At 44.7% G+C, this 14,497-nt stretch overlaps 1 protein-coding gene across 1 annotated transcript in view; it reads left to right on the top strand.

Annotated features, from left to right (window-relative positions):
* Nucleotides 1-14,497, top strand: part of STK39 (serine/threonine kinase 39) — a 484,232-nt gene that overhangs the window by 398,566 nt on the left and 71,169 nt on the right. The gene's annotated exons all lie outside the window — the stretch shown is intronic.

Here is a 14,497-nt window from a genome sequence, read left to right as displayed (position 1 = left end):
GCTCACATATTACAGGACTGCTACTTGATTGATCAAAATCGCTAGTTATATTAGATTCACTATTTAAAATGTTATATCGCATTTTGTTTAATGTTATGTATCTTAACCAAATTCCCAGTTCATACTTCCTGTTCTCTGTAAGACACACATATGTTATGTCATCCCAAAGTTACTTGTAAACCGAAGTGATTAGTAATATTGTTACTAGAACTACGGTATATAAAAAATGTTAAATAAATAAATAAATAACCTTGATGAAACTAGGGAGAGAGCAGGGAAATATGATTCTCATAGCTCCCTATTAGCTGAGAAAAATTTGGTTTCCCTTTCAGGAAGATTTCATTAGGGATTGTGTCAAGTTAGGGAATTCCCCAATGCTCAACACTCAGAATATGAGGCTTCTACTTTACTCTAATATCAAGTCTTTGACCTCTCAGCTTAGATGTTGAAAGGTAGCCCTGGACTCTGACTAAGGATATCTCATAGTCTTGTGATTTCCATGAAGGATTGCACTAGGAAATCTTATGGTTTAAAGTGGAGAAGGTTTCTGTGGTGTGGAGAGAAAAGCTACATTCTTTCTTGAATACCTTCTATACCTCTTGAGTCTGGTTCGAAGACCAACTCAGTCAGGGTTCATCTCTGTGCAGTTGGTGCTTATCACCATCATGTAGAAGGTAAATCCATCTCCATACAGTCTTTAGTTGACCGTTTTATGCAGGGCTTGCTTTAACTGAAACCTCCCATCAAGCTTTCTGCTGCGCCATGGAACCTCAGTGTAGTATTGACCCAATTGATGAAAGCTCCTTTTGAGTATTTGAATTCCTGTGAGCTGAATTGTCATGGGTCTAGGTTAGTGAGCCCTTGTGCCATTGTTTTTATTCAGCCTTTCTTGTGTGGGTACAAGATAGGCTTTAAAAGGCAGCAGCTGATACACCATGAGACTAGATCTTTTGCCTGACCAGCCTCCTCTCCTTTAGGTTTGGCCTGCAGGTTAGGGTGGCCAGCATGACTTCACAGGCAGGGTTCAAGGAAAGTAGAAATGAGCAAGGTCTGTATCCAGGCAGAGAGCAAAGCAAAGTCAAGGTCTAGGTGGAGAGCAAGGTGAAGGCAAGAATACAGGCTGAAGTCTGTCCAGGAGGAGGAGATGCATCAGGACAGACAAGAGCAGACTAGAGTAGACAAGGCAGGCTGGAGACAGAGGAGGCAGGTATTAAGGGCAAGGCAAGGCTGGAACAAAGCAAGGCAGTAACTCATAGGAATAAAGCAAGAACAAGGCAAGAGCACATAGGAACAAACACAGGAACACGCTGTAGCAACTAGCACAGCTAATTCAGCAGAGACCACCTGTTGCAGAGCCCACTGGGTAGTAGTTCTGAGCTTCTTTTATATTAGGGAGGATGTGATGTCAGCTGTGCATGTAACAGGAAGTCCAGGCAGCAGGACATATAAAAGAGCTTAGGAGCTTCAGGAAGTTCAGCCAGGATCCTTGAATGCAGCATGATGCCGGAGGCACTTCAGACCAGAGTTGTGGGGCATTACATGAAGTAGCTGACCCGGAAGGTTGTATTTTTGGTTGTGATCACTTTGGCAGGGAGCTTCTGGAATAAGTGACTTACTTTATATCAAGATTTGTGGCAATAGGGTGGTGTTGTGCGCACATTCTAAGTTCCTACCTAAGGTTTACTTTTCTAACACATAAATGTGTTGCCTTTGTAATAGCACCTTTTAATTTAGCCCACTGTTCCACCTTGCCCATTTTCTCCCAGTCTTCTGGTTCTTCCTCCAGGTACATCCCCATTTATTGAAGTCTGAAATTCAAAACTTGGGTCTTCGTATGACTTCTCTATATTTGATTTGCGATATCAAAACATACTATCTAATAATCTTGTGCTCAGATGAGCACTTGTCGGGACATTAAAAACATTATTCATATTTGTGAACACTAGGTCGAGTGTCACACCATCCCTTGTAGGTTCTATTACCATTTGTTTGAGCAGAGCCCCATGTAGGGGCATCCACTTCTGGTAGGTTCCTCAGAAAGGATACGCCAGTTTACATCCGGCAAATTAAAATCTCCAACGATCTTCTCCCTTCTTTCCCACCTTATGGATGTATTTCACCAGATCTCTATCCAGTTCTTCTGTCTGAATCTGAGGCCTGTAGACCATACCGATGTTAATGGAAGCACCATCTCCTTTTTTTAGGACAGCCCATAATGCTTCGTCCCAACCCCATGTCCCTTGCTTTTCAATTGCTTGGCTATTGTTTGACATAAAGCGCTATGCTTCCCTCTTTCCTATCTTCTCTGTCCTTCCATAATAAGTTATTGCCTGGGATGGCCAAATCCCAGTCACATGACTCTGTGAACCATGTCTCTGTTACAGCAACGATGTCCAAGTCAGTTTTCACTATTAGAACCTGCAGGTCTGTGATTTTATTGCCCAAATTACAAGCATTTGTGCTCATAGCTTTCCAGCTTTTCTCCTTCAGCTTACTGCTTTTTTTTTTTCATTTATACTTTATTAATTTTCTTCAATGATTACATCATGAAAATTTTGAGAAACATGTATCACAATATTTAAAACAACATCTAACCATCACATTTTACTCCATTATATAGTCATTATTGTTCTACACATAACATAACTGGGGGAGAACAACAAGAAAAACACAATTGTGTTACCCAAGTAAAATTTTATCTGATATAAACCCAATCAAACATCTTGGGTTTTAATTAGATACAAATAATAGAAGGAAGGAGTAACTCATTTTAGGGACCTTCTATCTCTAAATTCTCAGCTTGAGACTTTCCCCTCACAACCCAAGCACGAAACCTAGGCGTTACCTTCAACGACCAATTAAACTTAAAAACCTTCATTAAAAACACATTAAAAGATTGCTACTTCAAGTTGCATGTATTAAAGAAATTAAGACCCCTCCTACACGCTAATGACTTTCTCACTGTTCTTCAGACCATCACATTCTCTAAAATTGATTATTGCAACTCCCTCCTCCTAGGCCTCCCAACCTCCACCATCAAACCCCTACAGTTACTACAGAATGCTACTGCCAGAATACTCACTAGCACACAGAAGAAAGACCATATCACCCCCACCCTAAAAAATCTACACTGGCTCCCTATCTCTTCAAGAATTCAATACAAAACACTAACCCTTATGCACAAGACACTATTCAATAAAAACATACACTGGCTACAAGACTCCCTATGCTTCCATACTTTCAACAGACCCACCAGATCTGCATACCAAGGAATAAGCCACACACCCTCTTCCAAACTCACACACCTCTCCTCGACAAGAAATCGAGCTTTCTCAATAGCAGGGCCATCCCTCTGGAACACCATGCCTCCTGACCTCCGCACCGAGACATCTACACAGACATTAAAAAAAAAAAAAAAAATTAAAAACATGGCTCTTCAAACAAGCGTTTGAATAACCCCCTTTCTCCTACCAAGTACGTCATCAAGCAGTCTCTATCTTTATCCGCTCTCCTCCCCTGCCCCTCCCCGGCTATCATCTCCATTATCACCTGTTAATTATATACCTTACCTCTTTTATACATAGTTATGATATTTTCTGATTGATTTAGTTATTTTTCTCCCTGCTATATATATATTTACTACCATCTGGACTTTGTCCAACATACATATGTTAATACTACTCTCTTAACACTTTATTTTTACTCACTGACTATTGTATTTATTTACTCTCCTGTTAACTACGGTATATATCATAACAATTGTTCCATGTAAACATTACTGTTTCTTGTAAACCGATACGATGTGCAAACTGTTATCGGTATATAAAAGCTATTAAATAAATGAGCTGGATCCACAAACCCAAATTTTTTCCCCTGGTAATTTATATGGCAAACACAAGGAAATTTAAGAAAAAAGGTTACCCCCAAAGCTACAACTCGATGTTTTAATGATCAGAAGCTTTTCCTCCTTGCCTGGGTGGCTCTGGGAATGTCTGGGAAAACTTGTATTTTGTGTCCACAAAAAGATACATCCTTGATCCTAAAAAACTTTCTAAATAGATTGTCTTTGTCTTGTTCAGACAAGAAGGCTACAAAAAGGGTTGCCCTATAGCTTACTGCTCTTCTTGGACATCTTTTCTGCCCTATTCAGCTGATTTTTATTAATTTCTTCACCCACTATTTGGGAATCTCAGGTGTGACATTGCAATTTCCTTCTGCCACCCCAGGTCTCTAGTTTATATGCCTTATGGCAATGTTTCTCTGGTGTGTGTCATGACAATCTTCAGTTTCTCTTTCCCTACAACAGCTGGCCTGCAGGATATCTTCCTACCATCAGGGGGAGTCAGAGCAGTGCTTATTTGCTGCTGCTTCTGCTATTCTCCTAGGACAAGCAGGATGGGTGTCCTTACATGTGGATGATATCATCCGATGGAGCCCGGCATGGAAAATGTTTGTCAAAGTTTCTAGAAACTTTGAAGACTGAGCATGCCCAGCCTGCTGCTATCTGCACATCCATGTAAGGTCCCTCTTCAACCTCTTCTTTTCCATGATGCAGTAGCCTCGCGGATATGGAGTTCAAATCTTCAAATGTTTTCTGCGTCAGGTCCCCCCCTCGTGTTCAGTTCTGTCTTTCGATAGGTACCCTGGGCTTTTGCCTTCGTTATTTACGGTCTATTCCTGCACCGTGGTGCCCGTCTGTCATCGACTGAATATCAGCCTCTTTTTTTGATGGCGTCAGGTTTGCAACGGTGCCCCCAGTGCCCATGGACCATGTCCATCACGGATCCACATGAGGGGTGTATCCTCTGCCTGGGGGCTTCCCATGACGTCCGGGAGCATTAGATGTGTGACCAAATGACCCCCAAAGGGCGTCGTGCGTGCCTGGATAAAACGGAGAAGCTCTTCGGCTCTCCAAAACCCTCCACTTCAGCTTTGGTGTCTTCCACATCCAAGGACCGCGGGGAACCATCCCCGTTTTTTCCCTTGGCAGTTCCGCTTTCCAGTACTCCTAATTTCTGGGGAGAGGGAGATCGATCCCCAGTGGTCTCACCCCTCCCCCTAACCTCGGGGTCATCGTCTTCCTTGGCACCGGGAAAAGACCAGGCCGAGTGCCGGAAATCCAGGAAGGTGGTGACTGCTTTCCACAACAATCAGTCATTCATCCTTCCCATGGCCTCATTCTCACCCAGGGGAACGTGCTCTTCACACCCTGGACTGCAAGCAGGCACTCGCTTTCTACTTGGATCATACATCGAGCCATAGACAGTCTACCTAGCTCTTTGTGAACTTTGATACCAATAGGCTGAAAGCAGACCCTATCCAACTGGCTAGCGGATTGCATTGTCTTCTGCTACGAGCAGGCAGACCTCCAGTTGGCTGGCAAAGTGAAGGCTCACTCTGTGCAGGCTATGGCAGCATCAGTGGCCCATCTGCGTGCAGTCCCTGTCACCAAAATCTACAGGGCCACGACCTGGAGTTCTCTCCACACATTCGCGGGTCACTACTGTCTTGACAGGGATAGTCTCCAGAACAATGCTTTTGGACAGTCTGTCCTCCGCAATCTATTCCAGTCCTGAACTCAACTGTTTACATTGTGCTCTCTGTGGGACCAGACTGCCCCTGTTTCTCCCACAGGGCCGCAGTTGTGTTGTGCCCATTGGCATCTTGTTCGGCTACTGTGGGTCCCTCTGATCACATGGGGCAGTCTGGAGCTCTGTAATCACCCACATGTGAGGACTACCATCCTGCTTGTCCTAGGAGAAAGCGCAGTTGCTTACTTGTAACAGTTGTTCTCCTCAGACAGCAGGATGTTAGTCTTCAGGAATCCCATCCGCCTCCCCACGATGTTGGGTTCACCTTTGGTTTGTTATGTTGTTTTTCTTGCTCATATTTTTGCTATGTTACAAAACTGAAGGGAGACCTCGTGTGGACGCACAGGTAGCAGCAGGCTACGTTTTCCATGCCGGGCTCCATCCGATGTCATCCACATGTGAGGACTAACATCCTGTCTCCTAGGAGAACACTTGTTACAAGTAAGCAACTGCGCTTTCTCCTATGCCAGCTCTTCTCTGCAGTTAAAATGGCATGAGGGATCCTGTAGATTCAAGTCCTGCTGGCTCCATGCAGTTCCAATTACAGAGGGAAACAAACAGAGGAGAAAGAAGCAGCACCAGGTAAGTGCTGAGGGAAGAGGCGTCTGAAATTGCAAGGAAACTGGTGGTGTTGGGGGGGAGAGGGAAGTGAAGGAAAGAAAAAGTACTGATGCCAAGGAGGGAAGAGGGTAGGAAAGGGAAGGTGATTGGCGGGGGGGGGAGGGGTGGAGTGGAGTGAGAAAGTAGGAGAGGTTGCTGGAAATTATATTGGAGGGGTGGAAGGAGAGGGTAGGAAAGGGAAAAAGGGAAGATGGAGATCATAAGAGGGGGGAGGGTTGGAAGGGAAAGGTGATGATGATGATGCCAGGAAGGTGGAGGGAGAGAGCAGAGAGGGGAAGGTGATAATACCAGGGAGTGAGGAGAGAGAAAAGAGAAGGTGATGATGCAAGGGGTAGGGGGGTAGAAAAGGAAATGAGATGAGGGATCAGAGGGCAGAGAAGAAAGAGAAGGTGATGTAGAGGATAGAGGGAAAGAGAAAAGGGAAGCGAAGGTGGTGATGCAGGGAGTAATAGGGAGAGAAAAGGGAAGAGAATATGTTGATGCCAGGGGGTAGAGAGAAAGGGAAGGTCATGATGGGAGAAGGTGGTGATGCTAACAGTAGATGGGAGAAGGTGAGGATTATAGTGGAGTAAAGGAAGAGAGGGGAAAAGATGGTGATATGAAGGGATGTTGCTGGGAGAAGAGGGAAGAGAAAAGGTGATGCGGAGGGAAGGAAAGTGAAGGGAAGGTGATGATGCCAGTTGTTGAGGGGAGGGAAGAAAAAAAAGAGAATGATGATGCCAGAGGGATAGGGAAGAGGAAATGTGCTGGTGTGCCATGATGAAATGAGCCCAGTGCCAGGTCTGTCACAATACAAAAAAGGATGGGAACCACTGCTTTATTGCATATTATTTGAATTTTTTACTTAGGATCCTTTTTACTGTTTCATACACTGCCCTAGCCCCCAATAAATCCAAAACCACCTTCCTTACACCACATTTTGAGCCATGCGTTATCTATATGGCTTAGCCTCTCCTTCCCCTTTCCATGAACTGGTAACACTTCTGAAAAGGCAATAGTCTTTGCCATGTGATTAATCTGCTTCTCCAGAGTCTGGAAATCTCTGTGTACCACTTGGATATTGTTTCTAGCAGATAGATGAACTTTCTTCATTGATTGCATTGACTATCAGATTAGTGTTTCTACCAGTCTATGATCCCAGAAGGCTTTTAACTACTATAGTGTCCTCGAAAATAATCCCCAAATTGGTGCCTCTGATAGTCACCTGGCACAATGAGTTTTTTTATGGTTAAATTTACAGCTGAGGATCTTGCTGTAATGTTTATGTATAAAATCAGTAAAATTCAAGCAGATTTTTCAGACTGTCCCCTCATTGTTTACTGAAATCTGTGCATCATCTTAACAATTCTGTTGTCTCTATAAGTAAATTATCAGCTTTTAACAAAATTTCATCAAATAGCTTAATTTTACCATTGAAGCAGATGAAAATTTACTCCTCTCAAGATTTACCACCATTCTATCTTCTTAAGGATCTGAAATTAAATATTTTTCCTTCTCACATCAATCGTTAACACCAGCCTCACAAAAGGATTTTTGCCATCTATATATAAAAAAAAAAATTGTTCCCATTATCTGAGAAAATCATGAGGTCCATATTCAAAACCATTTAGATGGATAACTTGCAAGTTAGCTGTCTAACTCCAAGTTAGCCATTTAAATGTTTAATTTAGAATATTGACCTCTACAAGCCTATCTCAAATTTGCCACTGGAAAAGGGTAAACAGTGGAGTGCCTCAGGGATCTGTACTAGGACTGATGCTTTCAATATATGTATAAATGATCTGGAAAGGAATATGACAAGTGAGAGGTAATCAAATTTGCAGATGATATAAAATTATTCAGAGTAGTTAAATCACAAGTGGATTGTGATAAATTGCAGGAGGACCTTGTGAGACTGGAAGATTGGGCATCCAAATGGCAGATGAAATTTGAATGTGGATAAATGCAAGGTGATGCATATAGGGAAAAATAATCCATGCCATAGTTAGACGATGTTAGGTTCCCTATTAGGAGCTACTACCTAGGAAAGAGATCTAGGTGTTATAGTGGATAATACATTGAAATCGTCTGCTCAGTCTGTTGTATTGTCAAAAAAGCAAACAATATTAGGAATTAATAGGAAGGGAATGGTGAATAAAACAGAAAATGTCATATTGCCTCTGTTTCGTTCCATGGTGAGACCACATCTTGAGTACTGTGTAAAATTCTGGTCACTGCATCTCCAAAAAGATATAGTTGCAATGGAGAAGGTACAGAGAAGGGCAACCAAAATGATAAGAGGATGGAACAGCTCCCCTATGAGGAAAAGTTTAAAAAGGTTAGGACTATTCAGCTTGGAGAAGAGACGGCTGAGAGGGGGGATATGATCGATTTCTTTAAAATCATGAGAGGTCTAGAACAGGTAAATGTGAATTTATTTACTCTTTTGGATAATAGGACTAGAAAGCACTCCATGATGTTAGCAAGTAGCACATTTAAAACTAATCAGAGAAAATTATTTTTCATTCAGTGCACAATTAAGCTCTGGAATTTGTTGCCAGAGGATGTGGTTAGTGTAGTTAGTATAACTGGGTTTAAAAAAGGTTTGGATATGTTCATGAAGTCTATTAACTGCTATTAATCAAGTTGACTTAAGGAATAGTCACTGCTATTACTGGCATCAGTAGCATGGGATCTGCTTAGTATTTGGGCACTTGCCAGGAACTTGTAGTCTGGATTGGCTACTGATGGAAACAGGATGCTGGGCTTGATGGACACGTGGTCTGACCCAGTATGGTAATTTATGTTCTTATGGCCTTGCTGCCTACAGTACACATGTTCCAGTCTCTCCTTAGGGACAAGTGCATGCCGACGTTGCCCCCCCTTAAAGGTCCTGCAGTGGGAAAATCACCAAAGGTGCACTAGATGACATCACTGGCAGAGGCCTATAAGAGGCCACTTCAGCAGTTCTTCCTTGCCTTGGCAATGGGTCAACTCTTCTAGGAGTAATGGATTGCCTGCTTTCCTGGCTTTGATTCATGGTTCCTGCTTTGCTGTGGTTCCCATCATCCAGCTATTCCTTTATTTTCTTGTCTGTGGACAGTGCCTTCGCATCTGTCATCAGTGTCTCCTTGTGTCCCAGTGGTCCTCGTTTCCTTCCTCCTTATCTTTCTTCGTGTTTTCATCTTCTGGATTTGAACCTGCTCCCGGACCCTGACGCTCCATGAACTCCGCTTGCCACGACCATTGCCTGGACATCGACCTCGTTTCTTGCCGCCTGCTTTCGACCACTGCCTGGACCCTAATGCTGTATAAACTACCCCTGCCATGACCACTGCCTGCACACTGACATTGCTGTACTTCGCTTGCTCTGATCTCAAATCTGACCCTAGGCCTACCTTCCATGGCCGCTTCAGAGTGCTGGCCTGCAGCGCTTCCCGCCTGCCTGGATTTTAGTCATCGCAGAGGCCCCCACCTAAGACCATTCGACCTGGCACCCAAGAGGCTCAACCTAAGGAGAAAGTGGGCTGGTATTGGCGAAGCTCCAATTGGGTCTCTGCCTCCGCCAGCTCTGCCCACTGGTGGGGACCTGTGGGGTGGCTCCTCGCAGGTAGTGCCAACTACCCTTTAGTACAAGGTTCCACCAGCATCACAGATTGCCAAGGCCATGGACCCAGCAGCAGCCTCCACTCTTTAGGCCATTCCGGGCCTGGCCCAGAAGATTCAGAAACAGCAATGCTTTCTCAAAGCTCTAGTGGCCTTTGTGGATCGTCTCAATGCCCACCTAGACTCCTCAGTCTCCATGGGAGCACAGATGCCTCCTACTCCGGCTCCCACGGCTCCTCCACGCTCTGTCTTTTCGTTGCCAGTTCCTCCCGGCTATGCTGGGGGTTCATCAATCACTACAATATGCATTTTTACCTCCAATCGGTATTGTTTCCGGATGACTCCGTGAAGACTACCTATATTCTCTCTCTTCTGGACAGCAAGGCCCCTTTCCCGGTCCTCTCCCTTGTGGCATTCTGACCCTATTCTTCGGAACCTCCAATGTTTTCTTGTGGCCTTTTCGACTGTATTTGATGACCCAGTTCACAAGGCAGCCTCCAGCTTGGATCTCCTCCATATCCATCAGGGCAATCGCCCCCTCTCAGATTACACCATCGAAATCCGGAGCTATGGAACTCCACTGGGGAGAGGATTGTCTTCCTTCCATCTTCCCGGACGGATTGTCATACCATATTAAGGATGAAATGGCAGCTTGTCAGTTTCCCAACTCAATGGACCTCTCTCATCAAGTTGGCAGGATTGATTGACTATTGACTCCAGGAGCGAAACCGGAAGTAACAATGCTTTAGGAGGCACACGACCGCTGCCAGCCAACCCTGCTGACTCTTCTCCACACCAGGGGTCTCTTCCTCTGGAATCCCTGCAGAGGAACCAATGCAACTGGGACATGGCTGTCTGAACTTGGAAGAGCACCTCTGACGCCACCAGGCTGAGCCCTGTCTCTACTGCAGTGAGGCGGGTCACTTAATAACCCACTGCTCGATAAGGCTGGTAAACTCCCAAGCCTAGGACTCAGTGAGAGGCTGACCTTAGGCCTTACCACTCCCCCCATTAACTTCCAGTGACACTCTCCATGGGCAACCAGAACTTCACCACCCTAGCCCTAGTGGATTCTGGGGCAGGAGGGAATATCATCAAGAAGGCCCTTGTGAAACATCTCCAATTCCCACACTCTTGTCCAGTTCCTTTGGTACTCTCTTCCATCCACGGAGATCCCCTACCGGGGAAAATTACCCTCATCACGTCTCCAGTAAAGCTCCGTACAGGCTCCCTCCATGTTGAACACCTGGTGTTCCACGTCATCAACAAGGCCATACATCCCATGATACTGGGATTACCCTGGCTCCAGTAGCTCTCCCTCAGTTTGTCCCGGTGGGATCCTGAGTGCCATGCTCCCTGTTTAGAGAGGGTAGAGACCTGGCACTGTCCTTGTGTGCTGCTCTGGCATGCCTTCCTCTGTAGTATGCACAATATGCTGATATATTTTCCAAAAAAGGCAGACACCTTGCCCCCTCAGAGTTTGACTGAGCCATTGACTTGATACCTGGTGCTAAGCCTCCTCGAGGAAGGGTGTACCCCTTGTCCCTACCTGTGACGAAGGTCATGTCCAATTATATACAAGAGAAATTGGACAAGGGGTTCATCCGTCTGTCCGCCATCACAGCTGGTGCTGGTTTTTCTTTGTGGCAAAGAAGGATGGGAGTCTCCGTCCCTGCATAGACTGCATATCGAGACTTTATTACCCGGAAGGACTTTTATCCCTTGCCTTTAGTCTGACTTGTTTGACCATCTGTAAGGAGCAAAAATCTTCTCTAAGTTGGGCCTCCAGGGGGCGTACAGTTTAATTCGTATCAGACACGGCAACGAATGGAAAACAGCCTTCAAAACCAGACACGGTCACTACAAGTATCTGGTGATGCCATTCAACTTGTACTTCACCCCAGCCGTGTTTCAAAACCTAATGAATGAGATCTTCCAGGACCTTCTATATGAGTGCATGGTTATGTACCTTGATGACATCTTAGTCTTCTCCAAGGATCTAGTTTCCCATCACCAGGACATCTCCTGGGTACTCCGTTTCCAGGACAATCGGCTTTATGCCAAGTTCGAAGTTCTTGTTTGAAAGAGAACTTCTCCCTTTCCTGGGCTACATCGTCTTTAGCCGGGGTTTTAACATGGATCCCAACAAACTTAAGTGTATCCAAGATTGGCCTCACCCTAGTGGGTTTTGAGCCCTGCAGAGATTCCTGGGCTTCGCTAATTATTATTGTCACTTATAAACAACTACTCTAAGGTAGCTGCTCTGCTCACAGCCCTTACCTGTAAAGGAACTAAAACCAAACTCTAGCCACCAGAGGTTGTGGCAGCTCTCCAAGACTTAAAGGCTGCCCTCCTTCAGGAGCTCTGCCTCCACCATCTGGACCCTATGCACCCCTTCATTGTTGAAGTAGACGTCTCTTCCATGGGATTAGCACTCCTCCACCAGAACCCTGCACCCCTGTTCCTTTTTCTCTAAGAAATTCTTCCCAGCCAAGCACATAATGGGATCGGCGACATGGAGCTACTGGTGATCAAATTAGAGCTGGAAGAATGGTGCCACTGTTTGGAGGAAGTACAACATTGCATAACCATCTACACAGATCATAAGAATTTGGAGCACTTCCACCAAGCCCAGCGACTTAATGCCTGAAAGGCCTGCTGATTACTATTTTTTACTCGCTTCAATTTCAAACTCAGATACAGGCCCGCAGCCAAGAATGTTCAAGCAGATTCTTTCCCACTCGTTTCTGACTTGACACCTCAGAACCACTCCTTCACATCACTGACCTGTCCCTGGTTTTCCTTGCATCTACCCTTCAGGGAAGAAGGTTGTTCCCTGCATGCTCTATGAGAAAGTGTTAAAATGGTCCCACAATTCCCGTGTCGCAGGCCACCCTGGATGTGCCTGGACCCTTGCATTACTCCAGCAATTCTACTAGTGGCTCCATATGTAGAAGGAATTTGTGGATTCTTGTCCCAACTGCGCACAATAGAAACCATTGGTGGGACAATCCTGGGAACTGCTAACACCCCTTGCCAGCCCCCAGGGAACCTTGTGCCCATTTATCCACAGACGTTGTTGTGGATCTCCCCCTTTCTAACAGCAATACAGTCATCTGGGTCGTAGTTGACCGTTTGTCTAAAATGGCCCACTTCACTCCACTGCCTGGTCTCCCCACAGCCCTGAGCTAATTCATCTCTTCATTCAGTATGTGTTTTGTCTCCATGGGCTCCCCAAACACATTGTCTCAGACCGGGGTACCCATTTAACTGCTTGCTACTGGCGGTCCCTATCCAAGAAATTTAACATCACACTGGACTTCACTGTGGCCTGTCACCATCAAGCGAATGGCCAGTCCGAAAGGACCACTTGGACATTGAATAACTTCCTACGAGCTTATATCAGTGTCCGCCAAGAAGACTGGGCATCCCTGCTTCCATGGGCAGAGTTCTCCCACAACTCTCACCCATGTGCCGGCATGGGTTCCTCGCCCTTTCAAATCAACTGTGGTAAACAGCCGTTACCTCTCCCCCTAACAGTTCTGTCGCCAGCAGCTCAGCTGTCTGCAAAAGAACTCTAAAAGCTCTGGCATTACACTCAGCAGATGCTATAGAAAGCAAGTCTAAAAGCCAAAAGGTTCCCTGACCTTCATCAGAGGCCCACACCACAATTCAAACCAGGGGAGTGGGTACGGCTCAGTACATGTCTTATCAGGCTTTGAATTCAGTCTATGCAACTCGCTTCCCAGTACTTCGGGCCATCTACTGTGCTGTGACAGCTTGGGCCGGTAACCTACTGACTTTGGTTACCCGCATCATTGGGAATTCACAATTCCTTCCACATCTCATTTCTTACTGACAGGTTATTGATTTGAATTCAAAAGTGTCACATTGCTCTTTGACACGTGTGTCCCAAGACTCTTTATTGTCAGCTATTCTCTTTAATTTATACATTTTACCACTAACAACTCTAATACAGAGTCTACAGTTTAATTCATCTTTCTATGGAGGTGACATGCAGTTAGTGGCCAGTATTGATCCATAATCTTCTTCTTCTATATTTGATTTCAGTCACTGCTTAACCAAGATTGCGGATTGATTATTTTCTTAAAAAGTGAAACTTAAACCCAGGAAAATTGGAGGCCATCTGGTTCACCAGAAATGTTTGATCCAAATGCACTTCCTTCCCCAATGATGGCTGGTACTTCTATCCAGTTAAAACATAGTATCACTTTACTGGGAATCAAGTAGGACAACTCACTAAGTTTTATTCTTCAAGTCTGTTCCTTAGAACAAAGATCATTTTACTTCCTTAGGTTTATTTGTAGGTTCAGACCTTATCTGGAAGTACATGATCTCAAATCTCTCACTTATTCACTGATCTTAAATTGTCTAAACCAGGGGTGGCCAACTCCAGTCCTTGAGAGCCACAAACATGCCTCATTTTCAGGATATCCACAATGAATATGTATGTGATGGATCTGCATACAGTGGAAGCAGTACTTGCAAATCTATCTATTCATTGTGGATATCCTAAAATCCTGGCCTGTTTGTGGCTCTTGAGAACCAGAGTTGGACAACCGTGCTCTAGACTATTGCAATTGCATGTATCATAGTCTTTTCTAACATCATTCATAAAATTCAAATACAGAGTACTTCAGCAAAACTGATTTTCAGTAAAAAAATAATTATGATCACAT

The sequence above is a fragment of the Rhinatrema bivittatum genome, chromosome 6 (assembly GCF_901001135.1).
Source record: "Rhinatrema bivittatum chromosome 6, aRhiBiv1.1, whole genome shotgun sequence".
Taxonomy (NCBI): Eukaryota; Metazoa; Chordata; class Amphibia; order Gymnophiona; family Rhinatrematidae; genus Rhinatrema; species Rhinatrema bivittatum.
Note: the sequence above shows the minus strand (reverse complement) of the source record. Positions and strands in the feature narration are given on the sequence as shown.